Genomic DNA, 14049 nt, shown 5'->3' on the forward strand with positions numbered 1-14049 from the left:
TTCTCTGATGAGTAAAATTATATTACAGATTTATTTTGCAGCAACCACCGAGCCAACCAAATAAAATATGGCTGCAGGCTATACGTGGCTAGGGCATTCGGTAAACAAAGTGAGAAACTACCAAAACAAGAACTTCTAAACTCTTGTCTCTTACCAGTAACTACACTTACTGATGTTTCCCAACGACCATGTTTATCTGAGGAGTACTTTCAAACCACTATGCATGGTGAATAGCTAACGTAGGGAATAGGGAAAAGGTAGAGCAGTGGACAGAAGAAAGGCCAGTAGAGAATTTTAGAGCTGAAAGAGAAAGTAGTTGTCACCTATGTGACACCTTGCTTTTACAGACAAGGAGACAGATGCAGCTGCAGGGGACTCGTAAAAGATGCAGGGGACACCAATCTTCCTGTTCCCAGTGGTGCTCTGTTCACTATAATAGTCTCTGGGAAGGAAAAGTCAAACTGGGAAAACCTAAAAAGTAGACTGAAGAAGAGAAAGTCTAAAGAAGAGGGAAAGATGGGGCCATTTTTAACTAGCTCTTAAAAAGTGAAGGAGGCCTGATACTCTAAGCAGCTTTTGTAACACTGCCATAAGAACACCAATACAAAATAAAGCCTGTGTGACGGTATCCATATCCTTTCACACATCAAGTGACTAAGTGACATGAGCCCTCAGGAATTCATTATACTCTCTCCCCGTGCTAAAGAAAAGGGGAGGGGGAGTGTTAAATGTTATTAATGTCCCCGCAAATTCTGTATGAGATTTGAGAACTGTGATTTGTGTTTATTTATATAATATCTTTTTATTTTTAGTGTGTTTATTTCAAGGCTCTTCTACTTTATGATGATCTTTTACGAATGAATCTGTAACCTTGAAATAAATTACATCTTCTAAGATCTAAGACCTTCTCTTGGAGACTAAACCTAGAAAGTTTTAGCTAAGAGATGAACTTTTCTGAGTGCCTGAAAAAATCGCTCAACAGTTACAAGTGACTAAAAATGAGAACACAATAAAAACTGACTCACAACCTATTTTACTAGCCCTCACGTATACATGTGGTTTGAGTCAGAAGCTATCAGTCAGGAAAGGTGTGACTAGACCGCAGCAGGTGACTAAATCATGGGTTAAAAAAAAAAAAAAAAAAAAAAAAAAAAAAAGTCGAATTCTCGACTTCCCATTGCTTTACATAGGTTTTCCAACATTTATTCTGTACAGCTTATCTTATTCAGACCATCTACAAATAAGAATTGAAGGCAGAATAACCTACTCCATAAACCTTTATCCTTTTCACTCCCGTTCCCTACTAATTAACAAATAGGTATTCTCCAACCTATTTCAAAATGATAAGAACAGATTTCTGGGCCTTAGCATCCATTCAAATTCAGAGGCCAAAGAAGGGACTCCCAGGGTACCTGGCTTGTGACAGGTTGAGTAGTCAGGAGAAAGGACTCCTACCAATGGCAGGAGTGAAACAACTTTCAAAATTCCTTTTCAAGTTTTATTACACCTCCCTGCCATCAAAACTCCATTCTGCTACAAACTTCACAGTTCTCCAAGAGCAGCAGACTCCTCCTGTCAGCACCTCTACTGACATCATTTCTGAGTGGGTTTCTTGGAACTTCTTCAGCCTCTATCCTATAGCTCCCCAAAGGTGAGAGTGATAGTCTTATATTCCTAACTGTATTACATACAGTGTTAGTAAAAAAGAAAACTCCACATATGCAGAGAAGAGAAGGGTGGGTGTATCACAGAACGGTGAAATTGGCAATGTAAAAGATTCCTTTTTTTATAGGATCTACTAGTAATTGTTAAACTTTTTTAAAGCCCAAAACTTCTCTTACCCCAAACAAAACCTTAATGTAGAACCCTAAAATATAACAGAACCCCAAATAGAACTATTCTGCTTAAAAGAAAAATCTCCTCCTCCTTAAAGTAATTCCTAGGGCACTGGTAGTGGTCTCCAGCAAAATCTCCCCTGAGGTACCTGGGTCCTCTACACAAATGAAACCCTAAAAGGATTTTGCTTCCTTTGGTCAACTGGCCCCTAAGCTGTTGAAACTTAAAAGCCGTGGGTTACACACAAGTTGATATATCTTTGTTATGATTGCATTAGGGTGAGAAACTATGTTATTATTTAAACATAGAATTTTACCAAAATTACTTAAACACAGCATTGTAATTTGAAGAACTTGATGGCTTATTTGTGAATAGTTATAACAAGTGAAGATCTGAGCTCATCAGAGTGGAGTCCAACCTCTTCATTTTATAGGTAATACATACACACATACACACACACACAGAAGTGCAGTAATAAAGTCAAGTTTAGAAATCAACTTCCTTTGGTCCACCCCAGTATATTCTGTGTGACAACATTACCGCCTGTAATGATCCCTTTCTGCCTGCTTCAGATCCTTCAAATGTATTTCTTCCTAATTGAGATGTTTCCTTGGTTAACATGCAGCACTGATATTATCCCCACTGAGATGTTATTCCCCACAAGTGAATCTTGGGATAAAGGATGCACATCTGAAGAGGTAAGTTTTATCCCATGGTACATCTATATGCTCTCATAGTTAATATTTCCAAGCCAGGCTGGACCCAAGAGGCATACAGACTGGCACTTTACACATACATAATTAAACACATAAAACCTTGAATTAAGAGTTTGTACTTAAAAACAACACCATTCAGTATGCTTGACATGGGTTATAAGCCATTAACTCCTAGCTAGCTGGCTTGTAGGAAACCAATGTTTATTTTTCTATTATAGGCAGATTATTTCTTCAAAAGGGAAAAAGCACACTAGCTAGAAAGCATCATAGCTTAAGAAAGATTTGTTCCAGAAAAGTGTTGCTGACAGGAACTGAGAAAGATGGAACACGGTCAGGAGCAAGAAAGCTACACAAAAGAAAAGCATCAGAGTCTATACTGATTGAAGAGTCAGAAATACTTGTTCTACTAGACAAATTTCCTGCAAGTAAGTTTAAAGGGTCTACTCCAAAAATGACCTAAAAAAGTGTGAGCTGTATGAAATGGTTTGAGAAGACTCTAAATTCCTCCCCCAAAGGTCAAGAAGTCCACTTTTACTCCCCCTTTCCTTTTCTGAATGACTACAATTCTAAAACAGAAAAATAAAAAAGCACGAAATGGAATTTTTTCAGATGCTGCAATCTGTCTTCACTCCCACCCAGCACACTGCCCTTCCCTGCATGCCAGTGTCCATGGAAACTTTCATGTTGGGAATCTCAAAGTTCAGGCTTCTATATAGCCTCTAGTATTTATTCTGGCATTTTGTTGCATGAGAGCACTGTCCAAATCTCTATCGGTCTCCAGTGAGGGCAGGTGAGGGAAGAGCTTCATCAATGAGGAGGATAAAGTCCTTTTTCAGTGTCTTTTGTGTATGAGAAGAATAGCCACTGTCTGGGACTAAAACCAATGCTCATTCCTAAGGCTTGGAAAATTATCCAGCAGCCTAGAAACACAGCAGACACAAACTATGAACTACATTCCATTACTCACATTCTGAGTGAGGTCAAGTATTTTCCTGACAACCTGGTTAGAAGCCTGAATTGATTGGATATTACGATGGGGCACTGAGGAGGGTATAGAAAAGGTAATTAAGGGGAATATTTAATCTCTTCCTTAAACCATTTTTCTTATCTTCATCAAAAGACTCTAGACAAAAGCAGTCATGTATATCCTTACTTTCTTTCATTATCCCGTTGTGTAAATACAGCACCATGGGATCTCTACCTCACTTATCAATTAGTTACTTCAAGTATCCACTCAATGAAGTAATAATGATATTTACTGTTGCTGTTATTAATATTTCTATTATAAAAGACAATAAGAAATACACCAAAATGTTGGAGAGTGGTTACCTCAGAGCAATGAGATTAAGAGTATTTTTCTTTTTTTCACTTGCAGTCCAAATTTCCTATAATAATGCATGACACTTTTCTTGAACAGTAATTTTTAAAAAGAAATGAAGCTCAAAGAAAAATCCTCTGTAAGATGTTAGCAAATTGAATCCAACAATGTTATAAAAAACTTACACACCATGACCAAGCAGGATTTATCTCAGGTATGCAAGGCTGTTTCAACATTTGAAAATCAGTTCGTATAATCTATCATGTCAACAGGCTAGAGGAGAAAAGTCACATGATTATATTAATAAATGCAGAAAAATCATTTGATAAAATCTAAGTTCCACTTATGATTTTAAAAACTCTCAACAAACTAGGAACAGAGGGAAACGTTCTTAACTTCATAAAAAACACCTACAAAAAATCTATAGCTAAAGTCACACTTAATGAGCAACTACAGTTTTCCTACTAAGATCAGGAACAAAGCAAGGATGTGTCCTCTTACAGCTCCTTTTCAACATCATATTGGAAGTCCTAGCTAATGCAGTAAGACAAAAAAGGAAATAAAAGGTTTACAGATTGGGAAGGTACAAATAAAGCTGTCTTTGTTCACAAATAACATAGCTGTCTATGTAGAAAATATCAAAGAACTGACCAAAAAACTCCTGGAACTAATAAGGAATTGAAACAAGGTTGCCGGATACAGAGTTAATATACAAAAGTCTATCACTTTCTTATATACCAGCAATGAACAAATGAAGTTTGAATATAAAAGCACAATACCATTTACAATAGCAACCCAAAATGAAATACTTAAGTATAAACCTAATAAAATATGTATGAGGAAAACTACAAAATTCTAATGAAAGAAATCAAAGGAGAACTAAATAGATCCATATTCATGGATAGGAACACTAAATATTGTCAGATGTCGGTTCTCCCAACTTGATCCATAAGTGCAATGCAATGCCAATAAAAATTCCAGCAAGTTATTTTGTAGATATTGATAAAATGATTCCAAAGTTTATATGGAGAGGCAAAAGACCCAGAAGAGTCAACATAATATCCAAGGAGAAGAACAAAGTTGGAGGATACTACCCAACTTCAAGACTTACTATAAAGCTACAGTAATCAAGACAGTGTGGAACTGGTAAAAGAACAAACAAATATATCAATAGAACACGAAAGAGAGCCTAGAAATAGACCCACAGAAACCCCTTGAACAAAGCAGCACAGGCAATACAATGGACAAAGAGTCTTTTCAACAAATAGTGCTACAACAACTGGACATCCATGTGCAAAAAAAAATTAAACTAGCCACAGGCCTTTCATCTTTCGCCAAAATTAACTCAAAATGGATCACAGACCTAAATGTAAAATGCAAAACTATAGAACTCCTAAAAGATAACACAGGAGAAAATCTAGATGGCCTTGGGCATGGTGATGACTTTTTAAATATAATTCCAAAGGCATTATCCATGAAATAAATATGTGACAAGCTGGATTTCATTAAAAACTTCTCTGTGAAAGACACTGTTAAAAGGAGGAGAAGATAAGCTACAGACTAGGAGAAGTATTTGGGTTTTTTTTTTTTCTTTTTTTTTTTGAGAGAGAGAGACACAGTGAGAGCAGGAGAGGGGCAGACAGAGATGGAGGCAGAATCTGAAGCAGGCTCCAGACTCTGAGCTGTCAGCGCAGAGCCTGACTTGGGGCTTGAACTCACCGACTGTAAGATCATGACCTGAGCCCAAGTCAGACGCCCAACTGACTGAGCCACCCAGGCGCCCCCTGGAAGAAATATTTGTAAAAGACACATCTGATAAAGCATTGTTATCAAAATATACAAAGTCTTAAAATGCAACAATAATAAAACAAACAACCCAATTAAAAAAGGAGCCAACAACCTGAACAGACACCTCACCAAAGAAGATATACAGATGGCAAATAAGCATAGGAAAGATGCTCAACATCATGTCATTAGGGAAACTCAAGTTAAAACAATGAAGTGTCATTACACACCTACTAGAATAGCCAAAATCTGAACACTGACAACACCAAATGCAGACAAGGATGTAGGGCACGAGGAACTCTCATTCGTTGCTGATGAGAATGCCAAATGGTACAGCCACTTTTAGAAGAGAGTTTGGCAGTTTCTTAAAAACTGAACATACCTTTACCACATGATCCAGCAATGATGCTCCTTGGTATTTACCCAAAGGAGCTGAAAATTTGTGTCCACACAAAAACCTGCAGAGGGGTATTTACAGTAGCTTTCTTCATAACTGCCAAACCTTGGAAGCAATCAAGATGTCTTCAAGTAGGTGAACCGATGAATAAACTGATATATTCACACAATGGAATACCATTCGACATTAAAAAGAAATGAGCTACCAAGCCATGAAAACACATGGAGGAACCTTAAATGCATCTTACTGAATTAAAGAATTTAATGTAAAAAGGTTACACATTGTATGATTCCAACTACATGACATTCTGGAAAAGGCTATGGAGGCAGCAAAAAGATCAGTGGATGCCAGAATTCCGGGAAGAAGGAAAGATGAATATGCAGAACATGGAGAATGTTTAGGACAGTGAAAATACTCCGTATGATACTATAATGGGAGATAACATATTACTATACATTCATTCAACCCCCCAGAATATATAACACCAAAAATGAACCCTAATGTATACTATGGACTTGGGGTGATAATGATAAGTCAATACAGATTCATCAAATGTAACAAATTTATCTACAGCTCTGGTGTGAAACATTGAGAGTGGAAGAGGCTAAGTGTGTGGAGGCAGAAGATATATGGGAACTTGGTTATTTTTTTTTTTTTTTTGCTCAATTTTGAATCTAAAACTGCTCTTTAAAAGTCTATTTAAAAAAAAAAAAGTTAAACAACTGAAACAAAACTAAATAGCCACTGAAATGGAGCCTAGAAAAGGTCTGGGGGGTGAAGTGAGCATCCAAAGGGCCAGGCCAATTCAAGTTCTTCTACATCTCAAGCACATCAACATTTTCATTCTTTGCCTTCCCAGTTAATAACGGACCCTTCCTTCCTAATCGGACTTCCCTTTCCTATAAGAAATCAAAGGGTTTTTTAAAGCCCTTTTCAACTTAAGCCCATTAAAATAGTGGCTTCCACAACAGTCAAGCACTTAGCACATGCTACTCCCGTCATTTGAAGGTTCTTCCATGGGAGCTTCAGTCCTCCCGAGGCTCCTCAGACGAGTAGGTTTCAGCGTCTTGAAAAATTCTAAAAAAGATCTAACTAACTGATCCGATGAGTAACCAAGTGTGAAGCCACATATTTTAGAGAAGTATCAGGCTCATCAATGAGAAATGGACATCCTAACGATACGTCAGAGGGACATCTGCTTCAGGACCTCATATAACCAAGGAGCACTAAGCCTCATGATACTGCTTTTATTACAAAGTGGGAGATGGAGTTAGAAGCAACGCTGGGTGAAAAGAGAAGGTATGCCTAACTTTGGCCTAATTCCATCATTGGACATTCTCGGATCCTTTAATCCATGACAAAGACAGGGCCTTATGAATAATGACAATGAAAATACTAAGAGCTACCACGTGTAGTCAGTGTTCCAGGTGCTGTTACAAGTGTTTCTAGTCTAACTTTCAGGTAGGTAATAACATTTTCATTTTATGTTAAGGGAAACTGAAGCCCACAGTGATTAAGTCACCTGCCCAGTGTCAGGCAGCAGGTAAGCTGTGGAGCCAAGATTCGCCTCAGTCGCCCCTGTTCCAGGTCAGTGCCCTGACAGCCACCCCACAGAGCACCATGCCCCTGAAAAGGAAACTGAGCCCCTGCGAACCAGTATCAGACGACAAGAGAGCAATTCTAGTAGTTGCACAGAGGAGAGCACTCAGGATGAGAAGTCAGAGGCCCTGAGGGAGTCAGTCCTGTCTTCTGGAGCGAACCAACTAGGTGACTTGGGGCAATCACCGATGAATCTCTCAGGGCCCCAGGCTCCCGAGTTACTAAAAGTGAAAAGCCAAACGGTGTCCCTTTTATCTCTAAAATGATATAACTGCATAAATTTAACGTTCCTGGAGCAGTGCTTCGCCAATTTGGATTTGTCTCTAATCACATTTGTTGCCAAAACTAGAGGGGCTTTTGGGAGACTAGGAATCTGCTATAGAAATTCTAAAGGGGACACAAAACAAGAAGTAAAGAAGAGAATAAAATAAACTTTTCCCTTGACAATGTTGCCCTGTCAAGCAATTACCCTCTCTCCTACCTTTAACCACCAAGCTTATTTAGAAAGTCACCTAAAACCCACTCATGAACACCACTAAAGAGTCGACTAGTCACCAACTCCATTTAACCTCACTAGTCACCTGTCTGCAGCATTTAGACACCACCGATGTCCCTCAGTCTTTAATTTCCTTCCAGGGTTTCTGTGACCCTGGACTTCTCGGGCTTTCTGTATATTGGCTCCCTCCCTGCAGTTCTACCCTCTAGTTCTACCCTAGTTCTACCCTAGGTGACTATGATTGAGAAACTCCTCTAACCAGGGTTTTTTCAACCTCAGCATTATTGATACTCGGAGCTGACAACTCTTCGTGTAGAGGAAATGTCCTGTGCCTTGTGAAATACGTAGCAACACCCCGGCCTCTTCGCAGGAGGTAACAGTAGCGCCGCGCCCCACCTCCAGACATCGTCAAACACCCTCTGTGGTCAAACCACCTTCTCTCCACACCTTCCTCTTAGTCATTTCATCCCATTTTTGCAATTCAGCTACTGCCTCCACACAGATGGCTCCCAAACCTCGATTTTCTCTTCAGGCCTCTAGTGTCGCAATTCCTTTTGATGTGTGGCGCTACCTGGGTGCTTTTCTGTTACTCAAACCATTAAGCCTCAAACTGAGGCCTCTTCCTCCTCCTCAACATTTTCCTGCTGCCTGGTCTGAGTGGCCAGATATTAAGTACTATGGAAGCATTTCATGTGTTTTCCTTCAACTAGTCATCACAATGACGATACCAAGTGGTGGCAGTTATTATTCCATCAACTTTACAAATAAAGAAACTGAGGTCCAGAGGGGGTGAGAAACTCACATAGAGTAAGTGGCAGACCTGGAGTTTGAACCCACATAGTTTGACCACACATCTGCCTTTTAACCACAATATTACTCTTCCATATTTTCCCTTCAGACCTTGTCCTATTCCCCGCCTTCCCCCTTAATGACACCAGGGTTTAGGACATCAGCCAGGCTCTAAACTCTGGAGTTCAGTTTTATTTTCTCCACCAGATAATAGGTCTTTTGACTTAGTATCTAGAGGAGAAACGATGACACCTTTGCTTAGGCTCTTGCACAAAATGGTGGTCAATACATTCTGACTAAATGTGAGAAGCCATCCCACATCTGCCTCTCCTCCACCACAGTGGCTAAAGAAGTCTGCCCTGTATCTATGAAAACCCCTTTCTTTGCATTCCCTTCCATGACTCTCCACCAAATACCTATACCCGGTCTCCAGACCCACACTCTTCACTTTAGCTCCAACTGCCACTCACCACCCTCAGGCCCTTTAGTTCAGTCCCACTCTCACTCATACCTCAAACTTGCTAACCAGAATCCTAAGCCCCAGAGAAATTCCGGCTGATCCTCCCTTCCCTCCTCCTTGGTGTTTAGACTTTGCTTTGTCTTAGGTAGTCCTTGGTTTGGCGTGTACCTTCGATTCAGGTAGGAACCCCGTATTCCAGTCAGAATACTCCAGCCTTCCTTCATTTTATGCTAGAGTGCTTCTTCCTGTGACTGTAAATTTTGGTACCTGAGCCTAAGTACTCTCTTCTTTAACAGCTTCATGCTTATGAACCTGTTCTATGCTTCTTCTGAATCTCCTCCTTCATGGTTTTCCCTCCCCCAAATGCAAATATGAACATACATGTACACGCACGCATGCACATACACTCACAGCATTAGAGGCTCAGGACCGTGCTGCCTAAAGGCTTTGTACTGGAAAGGTCCTAACAAACAACTGAAGTGAATCTGCCAATCAGCTGTGAAGCAGACAGCAACTGTGTGCCCCCAGTCATCTGAGAGAGACATGGTCACAGCAGACTGATGAGCAGCTCTTACTGTGAGAGACGGAGATCTAGCCACGATGATTGTGGCACCACCGCCAAGCATCCTCTCCTCCCAGGGCTGCCTGTTCATGCTGTCAGCTGCTATGACTCTATTGCCATGACAACTTGATGTGAAACCCAGTGTCACTGAAACCCAGTGGTGCTGAACTGGAGGCACCGGAGAACAGTTCAACGGGAATGCTAGGCTCACTGACAGTCCACTCAGTCTACTGCTTGCTCTTTAGAGGCCTTTCTCCTTGCCTGACCCCAGGCTGGCAATAAAGAAAGCAATCACAAACTTCTGAACACAACTCTTCCTGAGTGAGCAGAAAAATAATTCTGAGTGACCCCCCCCCCCCGCAGAAATGTGAAAGAAGGAGTCCCCCAGAGACACCCAGGACCTGTAACAGGAGTAAGAGTCAGAGCTTCCAGTTTACCTTGTTCTCTTGCTTTTCTTCCATCTTAACCTGTGCATAAGCTAAAAAGACAGTTTTTGCCTCAGAAATTATCCTGTAGGAGGTGGGAGGTGGGAACTGACACTGAAAGTTTCAGGGATAACTAAACAGAAATACTATTTTTAACCCTTTTAGACTTGAATATACTAAGTAGGCCTATATTACCTGCTGAAGATTAAAGCAATTTTAAAATAAGACTTAGCCCTCCTCCTCTATTCCACTTCCCTTTTTGAGCATTCTCCTTGCAAAACCACAGTTATTTGTTCGCCATCAAAACCAAACAACGGCACACAACCAAGAACGCCGAGGAAAGGGCAGTGAGACGCAGGTCTCCTTTGCTACATGTCAAAACGGTAAACCTCACGGAGTCTGTTGTGGTAGAGAAACAGGTTTGAGTACTGACTAATAACTGTGTTTCTGAAGCTCAGAAAGGTGAAAGTTTCGTCTGTAGAACGGAGGTAATAATATCTTTCTCACAGATATTTTTTGTGAAGTCTACACAATACACAGAAAGAACTTCGTATTCTCCGGGCACACAGGAACATCAGCAGAACTATTCTGCAGGTGCAGATGACAGTAACCATGAACATGTATTGTGTGCCTTTTACACGGTACCCACTGAGCTCTCACAGACAAAGAGCCCCCAGTTAGTTTTCTTACAGAAGGAGAACGTACACCCTTGGGAGAGCAGATTCAGATTTCCCAAAGGAACACAGGAAGGACCTTCTCATACAACCTAGGCAGGAAAAGTAAGGATGTCAATCAGGGGCTCCTTGCCTTGGTTTCAGTAAATGGCCACAGGCCAGCTGTCAAGGAGCAACGTTTGTCTCTTCTAGTTTGATAAGATCAGATACAGTCTACTTCAGTGACACCAGGGCAAAACACAGCATGCGGGAAGGGTAGGTCACATTCTGCCCCGCAGCTCCTAAGCACAGTCTGCCTCAATCTCACAACCTACCTCTACCATATTGTCTCTCTTCTGCAGACTGAAGCCCTATTACACCCCTGGAGCAGCTAACAGTCTGCTTACCCAAGAACCACAGGGTTCTAAGGTACTAAGTACAGTTGCGAAAATACTTTTTCGGTCCCCAAGGCCATGCTTCTTTTTTTTTTTTTTTTTACATGTTTATTTATTTTAGAGAGAGACAGACAGACAGAGCATGAGCAGGGGAGGGGCAGAGAGAAAGAGGGAGACACAGAATCCGAAGCAGACTCCAGGCTCCGAGCTGTCAGCACAGAGCCCGACACGGGAATAGAGCCCGACACGGGAATCGAGCCCGACACGGGGATCGAACCCACAAACTGTAAGATCATGACCTGAGCTGAAGTCGGATACCCAACCGACTGAGCCACCCAGGCACCGCCCCCCCCCAAGGCCATGCTTCTAACCATCCTCCATTATTTCTTATCTCCTTCTCAAAAGTTTCCGTTTTCAGGGTACTCAGTAATAAAAATGTAATATGATTAGTCCTAGCTTATGGGTGACGCTAAAAGCTCAGACAAATCAAGACGGACAGGTAACAAGTGCCAGAAGGACTCAGGTCATCTGACTCCAAAGTCTGCGCCCTTACACCACAGAAGTAAAGAAAGCATGTCATACTCGATAGGTTTTTTTTTCCCTGGAAGTCTGAACAAACTCTCTATTGGTATACTCTTCCCAACCCATTTCTATAAGTAAAAGTTAGTAACTTCCTACAACTACTAACATTTCCACATAGCAATCATAAAAAGGCAATTTATTGGCATCATTAACCTTGGACAAGTCATTAAACCTGTTAAATCTTTGTTTCCTCCTCTGTAAAATGGGGATTATACCTTCTAGCTAATCAGGTTGAGTGAGGAATTAAGGATCTACCATAGAATTTATTTCACCAGCCGCAGAGGTAAACAGAAGCCATTCAACAAAGGTTAGTAATCAACTAAATCACTGGGTTGAACTGACCTTCTCTACACAGCCACAGACGGGTTTTGCCATTTGGCTAAGTGCAGTCAGGGGAGAGATGTGGTTCTCAAATTTTACATTTTTAAATTTTTTTTTTCAACGTTTTTTATTTATTTTTGGGACAGAGAGAGACAGAGCATGAACGGGGGAGGGGCAGAGAGAGAGGGAGACACAGAATCGGAAACAGGCTCCAGGCTCCGAGCCATCAGCCCAGAGCCTGATGCGGGGCTCGAACTCACGGACCGCGAGATCGTGACCTGGCTGAAGTCGGACGCTTAACCGACTGCGCCACCCAGGCGTCCCTCAAATTTTACATTTTATATATACACACAAGCATCTACATACAGACCTGAGGTAGACTGAGAGTCGCACTCTGTAACTTTAGCCTTAAGAGATCAAGAAAACATCTTTTTTACTTGAGCAGACCTGAGTGTTATTGCCTAGCCGAATGAGAGGTGGAACTAACAGGAAAAGGGGAAGAAGGGAGAAAGAAGGAGGCCGAGGCCATTACATAAAAGTCTGGGTGGTTTTTATCGCTATTATCACAATAAAGTTTTATATCTAGGCACCCAGCCTCCTAAATTAAATGTCAAATACAATCCTGCGCTGGCAACATGAAGTGTGGCTGCTCTGGGGGAGCCCTGACAGCCCCACTCCCCTCTCCACACTGGTCACGTAATAAGTCCTTCAGGCTTTGGCAGAGAGTATATTATCAGGTCTCCCGTCAGTGCAGACAGGACCTGGAGCAGGGGGAAGAGGACATCACAATGTATTAATTTTATTAAGCCATTTAAAGCTCAATCCCTTTGCTTTCGAACAATGCTCTAGCCCACCAGGCAGCTCAGAAACCATGCCTACCGTAGTTTTAAATGCCCAGAGTTGATTTGTACGGTACTTCAATTAGGAGCTCTGGTGCTCCAACAGAAAGAGGATGGCCAAAGGGTAAAGCTGCAGGAGAAGGCGGAAGTAGGAAGAGAAAAAGAATCTCAGTGGTGTTTAAAGTCGAGACATATCTCCTAATGTGTTTCTTAAATGTGACACTTAATTTCTTCTGTGACTCTTAATTTATTTTTTTTTAATTTGGCACCAGGCAGTTTTGCTAACTACAGAGTCTGCTCCACAACAATAAACATAACTGCTTCTATGCGCTGATTTCTTATTTCTATTGGGAATATATGGACACACAGCTGTAAACTCCCAAGGCAGAGATATGTGCCTCAACTTGAACGGGCCACGTTGCTACACTGAACTAACACCAGGCAAGGAGGCCACGCAAGGCCTAGAGCCAACCAGCCAGCCAGAAATACCAAGGGGCTCCAACTTGGGAGATCTAACTCAACTTAACTGCATGCCATTATCACTCAAAAGAGGTAGCAGTGGCCCTTAAAAGTGTCACTAATCCTGGGAAGCGTTAATTGATCAAAGTATAGAATCTAGTTAGGTATTAACAGGTGGCTTACTTTTCTCCACAGGGATCAGAAGGCCTCCTCAACTGTGGCTTGGGACACGGCCCCCACCTAACCATAGCCTTCGGCTGGAAGCAGCAGTGGTTCTCAGGACTAGGAGAAAGCTAGCAGCAGCCTTCGTTCACAGGATATTGTACAAAGCACTTTAAATGGATTATCTCACTTAATCTTCCTAACAACCCTATGAAGTATGTACTATTATCCCATCTTTTGCAGCTGAATAAAACA

The 14049-nt window shown here is 41.3% G+C and overlaps 1 protein-coding gene across 2 annotated transcripts in view; it reads right to left on the reverse strand.

The window, feature by feature from the left end:
- The window catches only part of TRIM44 (tripartite motif containing 44), a 110797-nt gene that overhangs the window by 66293 nt on the left and 30455 nt on the right, over positions 1-14049 (reverse strand). The gene's annotated exons all lie outside the window — the stretch shown is intronic.

The sequence above is a fragment of the Herpailurus yagouaroundi genome, unplaced genomic scaffold, assembly GCF_014898765.1.
Source record: "Herpailurus yagouaroundi ecotype Mexico unplaced genomic scaffold, PumYag 187, whole genome shotgun sequence".
Taxonomy (NCBI): Eukaryota; Metazoa; Chordata; class Mammalia; order Carnivora; family Felidae; genus Herpailurus; species Herpailurus yagouaroundi.